At 35.0% G+C, this 13,816-nt stretch overlaps 1 protein-coding gene across 1 annotated transcript in view; it reads right to left on the bottom strand.

Annotated features, from left to right (window-relative positions):
- The window catches only part of rdgC (retinal degeneration C), a 484,209-nt gene that overhangs the window by 384,376 nt on the left and 86,017 nt on the right, over positions 1-13,816 (bottom strand). The window lies entirely within an intron of this gene.

Below are 13,816 nucleotides of genomic sequence, written 5' to 3'. Positions count from 1 at the left end.
TCCACTCGACTTTTTTAAACCTTACTATAAACGGTTCCTAAGGAAGAAATGTTAGCACTGTATTAAGGAATATAACATTTTATTACTCTCTTCTTCATCGTCATCAAGCTCCGGAAACCGAGATGCGTTGCGATTCAAATTGTTCAAGCCATCTCTTCATCAGTCTCCGACATGTTTTTGTATTTTTCCATAATTAGAAAAACTATCTTACAATATTAACAGTGTTAAAAAATGCATTGGCAAAACTTCTTCGGATGATGGAGGAGACCAAAACAAATGTTTTTGTTGAATAATCTTGGATCAGAAATCCATACAGTGGTGAAATATGAGAGTGGAGGAAGAGACCTAAACATATTATCCTGTTTAAAAATCATAACGCTAATAATGCTGATTTGATATACTGTTCTCCAACCAGGAGATCAACCATGAAAGGAATGTGCTTACTATTACGTCATCTATTGGAGCGAAGTAGATAGATAATATTACCGTTATAACGTCAGTTTAAAAATCATGCGCTCTCCTGCATATGTTATTTCCTGTATGGAGGGATTAAAAGACCAGGAAATTAACAATGATCTAATTTTGTAACTAGGGTAGTATAAGTATGTGTGTATCAGTGTTATCGTTTGTGCTTTGAGAGATAGCCAATGGAGGTGCGTCTACCCACGTGTGTGACCTAATGACATCTTACGATAGCAACATTCATTCATAGCATCACCCCGCTGCGTCTCATTCCCCTGAGACTTTCTCGTGTTTGGAGTACAGTACGTAAAACTGGATTTGAGGGAAGTGGGGCATGATGGTAGGGACTGATTAATCTTAATATTAATAAGTATTAGAGGAGAAAAATTCGCTCCGGCGTTGGGGATCGAACTCGGGTCCTTGGTTCTACGTACCAAGCGCTCTCACCATTCAGCTACGCCGAAGTGCAATCCACAGCACCGGATCGAACCCCTCTCCTCTAGTGTTTTTCCCTTTGTGGCCTAACTCCATGTTGGGCATGTATGTTGACATTTTATATTAAGTCAACTGCCATTATACAAGGAGCGCACTCAGTTGAGTGACTTGGTGGCCGGGATTCCACAGTAATGTGCAAAATAATCTGTACAGAAAATACACTGTTGCTAGAAGAATTTACGTAAAGATTTTTATTTTTTCGTCCTACAGAATATAGCCTATCTGTTATGGTAACAATTAATATTAGAGCAGAAAAATTCGTATTAAGTCAATTCCCACGAATTTCTCTCCTCTAATATTAATTACTACCATAACAGATATATTCTGCAGGACCAAAAAATAATAATCTTTACAGATTAATCTTGTTTAGGATAGAGACTGATGGCGAGCTTATGTTAGAGCGGCAATGAATCTCCGGGTTCCTTAAAAGCAATTTGTAAGTAAGCAATTACTTTGTGAAGTCATACTCTTAAGATATTGAGTTCTCGGCAAATAAATAGTCTGTAGCATTAGTAACTTAGCCTCGGTTTAGTATCGATATATAGCGCTACACGTGAAGAGAACTCAGGGATATGCATTTCGTTTACGGTGTGGTTGAAGACAATAGTAAAGAATGTCCCGCGAACGTTTACCTGAACAAAGATGTTTTCATTATAGCACATTTTCTCTGCTATTGACTGGAAAAAACTGACACATGATAGCAACCAGATCACTTTGCAGAGTCAGTCCGTGAAGTAATATCCAACACTTTCGACAATCGGTGGATTGGCCGGGGAGGTCCTCTAAATTGGCCTGCAAGATATCCGGACTTCTCATCATTAGAATTTTTTCTGTGAAACCATGGTGTATTCTTCCCATGTTAACTCGGAGATGGAATTTGTATGAATTCTTGCAGCGGCCACATTCATACAGTACACACCTCACATTTTCCACCGAACATGAGGACTCTATTGCGTCGCTTCCGACTGTGTAATGAGACTGGTAGTGGTCACTTTGAGAATTCATTGTAATTAAATGAACACTGATAATCGTAATACATTCTTTTATTCTCAGTCAGACACAGTGACTAACTTCACTCCTGTATTTCACTTCTGCATATCTGTACTCACTGAGCACGAGTTTCCAATCCATAGGTATTTAACAAAAGTATATGTGTTGGTCTCCTCCATCATCCCTAGGAGTTTGGACATGATATTTTTAACACTATATATTTCTTTGCATTAATACGGTCTATCCGTCACTTTCTGTAAGAGTTTGTTTCATTATTTGCACTGAGTTGAAGATAATTCACAGTGAGCGACATTTGCTTTAAATAACAAAGCAACAGACATTGGAATGGAAATTGCAATAACAAAATAAAACGTAATGGCATTCGTTGGTACAAATCCAGTTAGAATCATAATAATAATATTAATAATAATAATAATAATAATAATAATAATAATAATAATAATAAGCTTATTGCCAGAAAAATATATTACAATGAAATTGTGAATATACACTCCCTTCAAAGAGAGTGATTTTGTGTTCAAGGGAGGAATAAATACATAACAAAGTTACATGCCTAAATTACAATAAAATTACATCTAAAAATTAATATTTACTCGTAACAAATTGCTTACATATGTTATCTCAAACTGTTGAATTTAAAAAGATGGGGGTATTCCTTTACTAATTTTTTTATAAATTCTAGGACTGATATTACAATTATGATTAAAAGCAGTGCTCGTTACAACACTTGGGTTCAGACAAACGTATTGTATCCATGCTTTTGGTTTTGTGTTTGTAAGTATATTATGATCTGAAATTTGTGAGAGTTTTATGAATAAAATTTAATAACACATTGATATAAATTTGATGTGATTTCAAGATTTTAAATTCTAAAAACATTTTTTTCGGGTTATGATCAATAGTTTTTAGACTTATTTTAATTATTCTTCTCTGCAATAAATCTAGTGGATTAAGGTTAGTTTTAAAAGTACTACCCCATTCTAATATTCCATATTGGGTTATAGACGGAAATAAGGCAAGGTAAACTGTACGTAGTACAAATACTGGTAAGTAATTTCAAAACAAAGTAATGTATAAGTCCACGTAATTTGTACAAAGATAATTGACATATTTATTCTATTTCAGATGTTTATTAATAATGATGCCTAAGTATTTAACCTTTGAAGATTTATATATAATTGGGCAATTACAGCTGATTGTGAAGCAACCATATTTGTGTAATTTAATGTTTAGGAAAGAATTAGGTATTTATAACATTTACTATTTAGGCAGTGTTAAAAGAAAGAATATTCGAAATAAACCACGCTTTCATTAAATTAAACCATTATTTGCGTTAAGATAAGTATCGTACCAAGATTTTCGCCCAAACAATAATACTGTATCATCTGCGTAGGGATACAATACACATTTATGGTTTTGTAAATCAATTGATAATAAATGTATATCAAAAAGAAAATAGGACCAAGAACTGTACCCTGAGGAACACCAGTATTAATATTGCAAGTTTCACTAAGAAAATTATCATTTTTTGTCAGGAATTCTGTTGTTCAGATAAGATCTTAGCAATCCTAAAGCTTTGCCTCTAATCCCTAACATACGAGTATTTAATATTTAATTTTCTATAAAGATTTTGTGTTTAAGAATATCAAACGCTTTTCTTATATCTAAGAAAATATCAAGACATTTATTCACTCGATTTAGTCTCCAATTATTTTTATTTTTAACTGTTTAGAAGAAATTCAAAGCTACGTTGTTTATTATCTTATACTAATGACGTTGATACATATAAACCAAAAATCCTCAAAATACATATAAGTTTGAGGAATTGTGAACAACATATTAAAACCCAGCCTTGTACAAATAAAAATCTTCAAAATTAGAATATATACAATACTTTGGCTCTACCAACTCTCTTATGTGGTAGTGAAATCTGAACACTGAAGAAAAAGATCAACGATTGCATTCTTTTCCGAAAAACTGCAGGTGAAACATTTTTGACCATAATAATAATAATAATAATAATAATAATAATAATAATAATAATAATAATAATAATAATAATAATAATAATGGTTTATTTTAAAAGAATTAAATGTAACATCTCCTGAATAAATAATTCAAAATTACATTTTAATATAGGCCTACAATAATTTAGAATGGTCATATTCTGAACTGAAATGTGAGTTCATGCTTACCAGCATTTCTAGGTAAATATTAATTTGATGAACCTCAAGTAATAACTGAAAAGTACTGCGGTAGTTTTTATATTGTCAATCTTTTGAAGTTATGATAAATATTTTTCTTCGTTTCAGAATATTTTCATTCGAATTGGAGTGGCTTTTCTGAGAGAAAAAAACGTATTCCAGTTCACAAGTGTAGGAGTCATATCAAACCTACATCCTCTTCGCTATCCTGAAGCTAATCGGACGCATAAAAACATTTTCTGTTGATTTAGTTCTCGGAAAAGGAATATGTTGAGCATCCCAAAGCAAAATTTAAAGCCTCTATTTCACACATTTATTTTACCCGTATTGAGGGAAGTACTATAACCTAAAAATGGGAAGTCTGATTCATTTGCAAGAATCGATTTAATTATAATGATTCACTAACTTGATTCGTTAATTTGATTCGTTTGGTTCGTTCATATGATTCACAGCTGATCCGATATCAGTATGAACGAATATGAACTGCATATGCCTATACTTACATTTCTATATTAAGCGATATCGTTCGTTCATTCGTTACTATTTGCTTCACGTTCACTTTTTGCTCACTAGATGACAGCATATTGCAGTTGACTGAATAGTGGAAAATTGACGCGGTAAGAAATGAAGGTGGCCGCCCTCTGTGATAATAGAGTTAATTGAGGCACCGGGATAATAAATTAGTTTAAAGCAATTTTTTTTCCTTTGAAAATCTAGGAAGGTCTACGTACAGTAATTATTGATGTGTGTATATGTGCGGTCGTTTCCCGATTTTTATATTTCAGTGCCTGAAAAGTTCTAAAAATGCTATACTTATGTGTTATAGTATTCACAAGTTAGTTTTTTTTTTTTTTTCTGGCTTAACAGCACCGACCTAACTTGATGTTTTTAAATTTCAGGTACACTTTTATTTCAAAAGCTTAGAGATTCCCTCTTAATCTATTCAGAGCAAAGATTTTTTTAAGAACGCGATAACTGATAAGCAATACTTAACCCATGTACAAATGTGAATAAATTGAACTATACAGGGTGTTTCCAGGCTGGTGTTACTAACTTTCAGGGATGATGGGGAAGGGCACATGTATCAATTTGAGATCAGGAACCATGCTCCGGAAATGACTGAGTCGAAATTTATAAGCAAAAATAGTTGTGTGAAAATGAAATTGTAATTTGGCACCACGTGCCCTCCTTCCCTTAACCTTTGGAACAGTCGTGGAAAGATGGTATGGGCCGGATGTCTCCTACGTGGTTACTTGTACAGATACAATCTGTGAGCTTGTCTACTGTTCCTATTGGCTCATCCGTATTCGAAAATCAGGTCTGCTTATTCCGCTCTCGTGTACTCCTCCATTTCACTAGGACTGATCGACTGGACACTGCAACTTGTACACATACACTGCTGTCTACAGACGTGCATATCAGGACCGACCATGTCCGTTACACATTACGCTATCTGCATTGCTTTAGCGTAGTTTCCTGTCCCCACTCCTCAGACAGCACACTGAATAGAATACTTTAAGTAGACAACGTAAACAACGTCAGATGAATACAGTATGTGTAAGATGTACAGAAAAGTACACATAAATATGGTGTACAGAGGAATAAAATTATTTCATTTCCACACAACTATTTTTACTTATAACTTTTGACTCAGGTTCCTGATCTCAAATTGATACATGTGCCCTTCCCCATCATCCCTGAAAGTTAGTAACAGTAGCCCGGAAACACCCTGTATAAATTAAATTAAGATTCAGTCACAATTTCGATTGGACTGGAATACTAATTAAAATAAAGATAGTTGATAAACTGCGAAAACAGCAAATTTTATTTTCTACATTAATAAAATAGATCTTGTAGGCTAGATCAGTATTTCCTTTAAATACATGCAAAGCATTAACAAGTTTTATTCTTCGTCCTACAATGATTAATAAAAACAGCTGATCTTAACAAGGTTTCTCTGAGAGTCATCAGATGCATCAAACACCGCAACGTACGTTGTATGGCTTTGTTCCGCTTTCCACAGCACCGTGCTCCAACCTGCAACCAACGTAAGTTTATATTCATTCCCTTCTTGATATTCTAGCTGACCTGCATAAAAATTAATTAAAGAAATGTTACTACGAAAAACATTGAACAATCCATAATCACAAAATCGGACAAAATCGCATTTTGTGTTTTCTTCGGGGTTATTCCGTTTCCCCATGTCAGGCATGAGCATAATTTATGCGATCTCCATTATTTTATAGCAGTGGTGGGCAAAATGAACGCAACCCACAAGACAGGATTTAAATGGCAACTACATACTGTGGGAGGGGTTGCACTCTACAGTGCAGTGACGGATTTACAGACAGTTGCGCCACTACACTCCTACCTACCATATGTAATTAGAAGAGTTCATTCACGTGATATTTAATTAATCATTTTTCAAAGCAATTTCTTCGAAACTGGGATTTATATCTGTGCATGCTTTTTTCATTTGTGCAAGGAGATGAGCATCGCTTAAGCGGGAACTGTGGCTGGACTTTATAAATTTCATTTTAGAAAACAGCTGTTCGCACTGTTAGGTTGATGAATACATACCGTCATTTCCCATAACTATGGTCCTGGAACACAACTATGGTCCACGATACTACCATTCAAAGATCATTGTAGAAGTAACATAGACCGTTCCTAGATATCTGCAGTGACTTGAATTCAAACTACAGTACAGCAAGAATAGAGATAAACGAGGTACTACGTCATGGAGTACAAAATTTGAATAGTTGTATCGTGGACAATACTTATGTTGCAGGACCATAGTTATGGGAAAAGACGGTACTCATTATTTTTTAAGCAAACTGTCTAAGCAGTCGATATGTAGTACTGGACATCTTTAAAAAAATTTAGCCCCCAGTAGACTTTCACATTCTGCTTTCAAGAAGCCATCATTCTGCAAATCCAGTACCTCTAACTGCAATTCTGGGATAACATTTTCTATTTAAACATGAAAAGGAGTGGCAAAAATATTGAAATCTTTCTCCATCCTTTGAAAATCACTGAAACTGTGTTCTTTGAACTCGTATAACAGGTGATCTATTTTAAGAATGTACATATTTAAGTTCGCGTCCTGAATATTTGTAACTAATCCTAAACATGAGAAATGAAAGAACCGCCTTTCTTGTAAGTGTGATATCCTCTCGATTCATATGATTCTGCGAAAGACATTGTGTCACTAATGAAGCTCCGAAGTACAGCAATCCAGTATAATCCGCCACGTACACGCGCAGTATTTTCATAGAGTGGGGGAAGGGGAAAGTAGGGGGTAAGTTTGATGCTTCGCTGAGGTCTGACATCACTGCGGCAATGCCGCAACGCCCACCATTGCTTTATAGCATCGAAATCTGAACACAGCGAACCTTAGTGTAGTCAGTTGGTGTAAACTGAGAGTGCACTTAGCTTGTCTTTGCTGGGCACGGGACAGGAAAGGGCGCTTTACTGGATGGTTAACATGAAAGATTTACGAGGCGGAATGCTGTGCCGTGGTGACTCCTTTCAATAGTATCAGTATCAGAAAGACTCCCCGACCACATGATTCAGATGGCACATCACCATTTACGACAACACAGAAAACATATACTAAGGTAGAACATCTAGTTTCAATTAAATGGATTTCAATTGTCACTTCTCTACCGGGAATCGAAAGCGATTCGTTGCTTTTGTAGTTGTACACTCTTACCACTTCATAAGCAGCGTATATTTTGCGCACATTAATCTTGACAACTTATCACATGACAGATCTCTCATATTCTTCCACTAGTGACGTGTTTATTCTTTCCTGTAATGAATGAGTTCTCGGGAATGAAAAATTAGTCTTCTGCATGTCTCCAGACACCTCATATTATCTGATGGTTTTCACTATGGTTTATGGCTTAAAAATCTATAGTACACAAAATTCCTTGCTGCAGTTTTCATGTTGTACTGAAGAGCTTATCACTATATTATTAAATGCCAATTTTGAGTAGAACTAGTGTGGGTGAGAAGATGCGTACGGAGTTTTGGATGTCGAAATCGTACAAAATTTGAAATGATTACTGTACGGAAACTATAAGAGCTGTATTAATTATTTATTTACAGTTGGATAGAGAGACATATGCTTCTTCTTAACAGTATGCATACCGGTTGGACCAGATGTTTGAGGGATGAGGGTAGTACGGCGAAAATGGCAGTTTTTAGTGACCTTGGCGCGCCGCCGCGTTATGAGTCAGGTCCGAGTGCGTCAGTGTAACTTGTGATACAGAAGCGAAGAGTACGTCGTTCTGTAGCATAAAGACAACGCTATTAGTAGAATAAAATATACCATTTATTTGTGAGTTAATTACAGAAGTTATGAGAGACGGTTTGTGAGAGTAGTAGTGAACATTTCAAACATGTCCAAGAAATTCTCAGCAAAATACGATTGCGATGGGTAAATGCACTGAGGGCGGTGGCCAAGAGTACACGAAAACAGAGACGACCACATACTGTATGTCGGAATCCGAGCGAAAACAAGAGTACAAAGCCTAATTGAAGACCGCGCGCGAGAGTGGAAATTAGCTTGAGTGCAGTGTGTAGTGGAAATAGTTACAGTAAGTATAGGTAGCTTTGACATGAAATGACATTCAGATGTTTCTGTGATTTAGATTTTTTGTAGTTATTCTTTTGTTTCTACTGTTAGTAAGAGAAAAATTAAATGAAGAACATGGTCTGTTTCATTACCTTCAGTATTACATCATAGCTCTACGTTTAAAAACTTGCAGTGTAACACAGTTATGCTCCGGAATATTTTTCTGCTTTCCATACAGAGTGAATTGTAGTAAGCCTCAAGTTTTAAAGTAGACGAGAGAGAATATCTCTGTTCATCTCTTTCTTCAGCGAAAAACAGAAAGTGTGTTACATATACCCAACGTTGCCCATAGTGTAGGAATGTGCTACTCGTTAAACTAGTAAACTTACGATTTTTATGGTCTTTTTCTTTATTGCCGACAATATCAATAGTGTGTTCTTTACGTCAAACGCCTTTTAACGTCTGGGGACTATAATATGCATATTTTATGTAAACATTAAGAATTTCCAAATTATGTAAATATTTCTTTCAGCAGTAATTATGGAATAAAACAAATTTATATTAATCGATTTAAGCATCAGAAAGCCACCGGCGTAGCTCAGGCAGTAGTGCGTTTGCCTGCTGATCCAGAATTGGACGTGAGTTCAATTCTCTCTTGGCCTCACTACCTAGTTGGGTTTCTTCTGAGGGTTTCCCCAACCGTAATGCGAATGTCAGGTAATTTGTGGCGAATCCTCAGCCTCATCTCGCAAAATATCATCTCATTATCACCAATTCTATCGACGCTAAATAACCCAATAGTTTACATAGCGCATTTAAATAGGTAACCAAATAAAAAAAAGCTCTAGGAAAGGCGAAATGCTAAGTAACAGTGTAAATTTTCTTCTTGACCTGGAAAAATATTAATAGGCCTACTAAGTACTTTCATAAAAATATACTATATACAGGGTGATTCACGAGAATTTACCGCCACTTACTTAGCTTATTTCTGAAGACATTCTGAGCAAAAAAAGTCATATAGCGGGTAAACATGTGTCTTAATCTCAGTATTTTCAGAGATAACACTAATTTGCAGTTGTTAGTAAAATACCTTTTTTCTTTAGTTTTATGAGTAAAAGAATGTTATAAATAGAGAATGAATTATTCAGAAGACAGAAGTATCATTTCTTTATTTGGCTAGTGTTCTGAAACTAAAAATATGTTGTTAATTCCTTTGTACATATTTTGCTTTTAAACTTTTGACTAAAAATTACATCATTCTTACGCACTTATCACAACAATTGTTACCAATCATACGACTTTGGAAACTTGATTCTTTACAGTTTAATAAATTATGCATCCTAATGTATAGCCTTAAAGAATTTACAAGAGTGGCGTGATTTGTAACAATTGTTGTGATAAGTGCGTAAGAAAAATTTAATTTTGTATTTAAAAATCGAAACAAAAATTCTGTACCAAACAACTCGTTCTTATTCACATTCGAAAAAATATACCTACTATATATTTCAACACGGTAAGGTTACATTACTGCATAGTAATCATAAGATGTATTTTGCTTTTAACGATAAGCGAAAATATATTCCGTAAATTATACTTGGTCTGCTATAAGCTTTAATCCGCCCACACGCACGTGTAGACAAACAATTGATCATAATCATAACATTACGTATTTGCGTGTCTGCTAATGTATAACAGTTTACTGGCCTTTGCTTTTAACAGCAAGCTGTAATTTTATTTAGTAACAGATCTCAGAGATTGTAGTGTTTATATAGTTGCTATCCAACGCTAAAAATAACTAGCAACCTTTTTAATAAAGTCGTTTTCACACAAGTGGACGTGCGGGGGCGACAGTAGGCTACGCCTATAATATAGGTCCTAAAGTTCATCAGTTTCTGATTATATCTCAGAAAACATCCCCAACATGTCTTCGTCCATTACAAATTCTAATTTCTTGATGAATCACCACATAGGAGATATCTAGTGAGATCCCCTAACTAAATATGACACATTAATATTAATTGATCGTTTTCTAGTTAATAAATTTGTTTGCGCTTCAAACAGTGGAAAGTGAGGTAGAGTTCTACCACAGTCACGAAGTTTGAGTTGTGAGGATACTAGGAACAATAAACTGTGCAGGTACTATTTCGCATTGTCTGTAATGAGGCGATAGTAGCGATCCTAGTGGTTAGCAACTATCTATGGATGCATATTTACTATGTATTGAGCTTCGTGACTGTATATACTAGACTGTGGTTCTACATAGATTAAGCAGCCCATATCGCATCATCAACACTTCTTCGCCAAATTATCTCTCAATGCGTTTTAATTTCTTTTCCTCATATTACAGCCTGGACACTCGTTCCAAAAATGACCCTTTATTATTTATACTTTCCCATAAAACAGGTCACTATTCTTCCTCCTTCACAACATCAGCAGTTCGTTTCTGGAACTCCCTACTCAGCTTCCTCAGAAATTGTAGAACGATATTGCAATTTAAAAGAAATATTCAAACATGTGACCAATAGCAAGCTACATGATTCCTAGCTTCAGACATAGTTTTCCGGTACCTTATTTTATCTTATCGCGATTATGTTACGTATTTCTATCATTGTATTCATTAAGTCCTTATTACATTTTAATAATAATTAACAATTTGTTAATACATACTTTATTTCACTATTTGTGATAGCATGTTTGTTTTCTTTCTTTCCTACATTATGTTTAATTCTTTTTTTGTTTGTGTGTTTTTTTCTTTGTGACCTGAGAGACTATAAGAGAAGATCTTATGGCCTTAGCTCTGCCAGTATAAATAAATAAATTTATTATTATTATTATTATTATTATTATTATTATTATTATTAGCCTATATTTATAATAGTCCTCATACTCGTGTTACGTAATTCTAACTTGTTTTTGAGTTTGTGATTATTAATTTGTTCTATTGTATAATTTAATTCACTTATCTCTTGCATACTCATTGAAAGTAAACTTCTAAGCCTTATATTAGATCTAATTTGTAATTATTATTATATTTGTACTATTTTACTTAACTTGTGTTTTTATAACTATACCATTCTTTGAATGTTCTTTAAATATTAGTCTGTAATTATTAACTTGTAAGTTATTATAAACTTTCAATTTTGAACAAGCTTTTTTGTTTCTGGTTGAGAGGAATACGAGGCTTGAACTCCGCCAGATTAAATAAATAAATACAAAAAATAAATATCCACAAGTCTATTGTCGACAATGCATCTTCCGATTAGTTTATATAAGACCTCTGTTTCTGCATGGTTGCGCGAAAACTTCAAGATGGCTGTGACATACAAAAATATAAAAAAAATTTGTAAAAAAACTTGTTTTCTGGCTAGTTTCAAGGCCGATAAAATGTCATGCTTCGTGCACATGGGTGTCATACAGAGGTATTTGTAGTCATAAAATATAACTCTACCAATATTGAAGAAAACTGCCAACTGTAGTAGCAAAATATTGACAAGAGGCGCAGTAAAGTTTCCTCTATTAAAATAATGTTTATGTTATTTATACAGAACGTTCAGCTGGACTGCCGACCGGGAACACGAGAATCAGACATACTTGCATGACCGGCGTAGTCTGTAACATTATGGATCCATAATATCACGCGCATTTTTACTCATTTGACTCATATTAAAATAACATATACAATAATTATATTTTTATTCCATATAGAGTGCTAATACCTATGATTGAGGTTCTGGCTGATATATGTATCTATTAATAGGCAGTACATCTCACTTGACGATATATGTTAGAGGAAGAACAATTGTTTGTATGCATCTGAAGTCTGATTAGTGGAATATGTATGTATTGGAGGGGGAAAGGATCTGGCACCCTACCCCATTATCTCCTGGCCTAGTTGCCTCATCAGTGATGCCTTATTGATGTTACTTATGAGGTTCAAACCTGTCTTCGGACAGTTGACTAAACAACAACATGAAGTGCTAAATTTTGTTATAGGAATAATTTTTCAAAGTGATGTCCGTCTGCATTTACACATTCTCGACATTTTTAAGAAAATCATTATTATTCACACGGATATACATTTATGCGAATTGGTCATCTCACAAAATCAGAGTTATGCTACATTTATGTGTAGAAGACGTAAATAGGACGTGGTTCGGACATCGGACGGAGACGTGAGCAAAGTATAATGAAGAGTCAAAAATCCTTGCAACACTTCCTCGACCCACAGCTTTCGTAACGTGTTCAGACGATAAGGATCGCCTGTTTCTCGTACATCTCGCTAGTGTGTTAAAAAAATAAAAATAGAAGTTTTTTATGTATCTTTTTGGTTGAAAAAGAAACGGAAGTTTGACATATTCGATGTAATGAAATACAATATTTGAACATGTATCCGGACCGTTTCCAAAATTTTTATTTATAATGTCCCACTAAAGTTTCTATACCATATCGTCCACACCTGTGGAGTAACGGTTAGCGCGTCTGGCCGCGAAATCAGGTGGCCCGGGTTCGATTCCCGATCGGGGCAAGTTACCTGGTTGAGGTTTTTTCCGGGATTTTCCCTTAACCCAATATGAGCTGGATAACTTTCGGTGCTGGACCCCGGACTCATTTCACCGGTAAATAACCTAAGATGTTAATAAATCGTAGTAAAATAACCTACTAAAATAAAATAAAGTAAAAACTAAAAAAAAATCTATACCATATCACCACAATCTTGACAAAATTAAATATCAAATTAAAAATCGTCGCGCATTTGCTTTTGTAATAAGACGCCACGTGTCGCTTTGAAGGGCCACTCGTGACTGGAAAGAAACGCAGCGCTGACTTCCGAGTGGCGTGCCCCCACCCCGTCTTCTCTGTATACAGTAATACATTTTGTTTACATGGGACAGACTCGAAAAGTCGTCATGCTTCCGTCCACGTCCGAGCCACGTCTTCTATGTGTGAATTGCGCTTAAGATCCAGCGCCAAGGTACCTTCAACTGTTGATTAATCAGAAATGGATAGTTCATTGTCTGGTCAACTGTCCGACTTCTGCCAGTTTCTTTCCCCCTCGCCCAAT

The sequence above is a fragment of the Periplaneta americana genome, chromosome 9 (assembly GCF_040183065.1).
Source record: "Periplaneta americana isolate PAMFEO1 chromosome 9, P.americana_PAMFEO1_priV1, whole genome shotgun sequence".
Lineage (NCBI taxonomy): Eukaryota > Metazoa > Arthropoda > Insecta > Blattodea > Blattidae > Periplaneta > Periplaneta americana.
The sequence above is the reverse complement of the archived record's forward strand: the minus strand, read 5'-3'. Positions and strand labels throughout refer to the sequence as shown.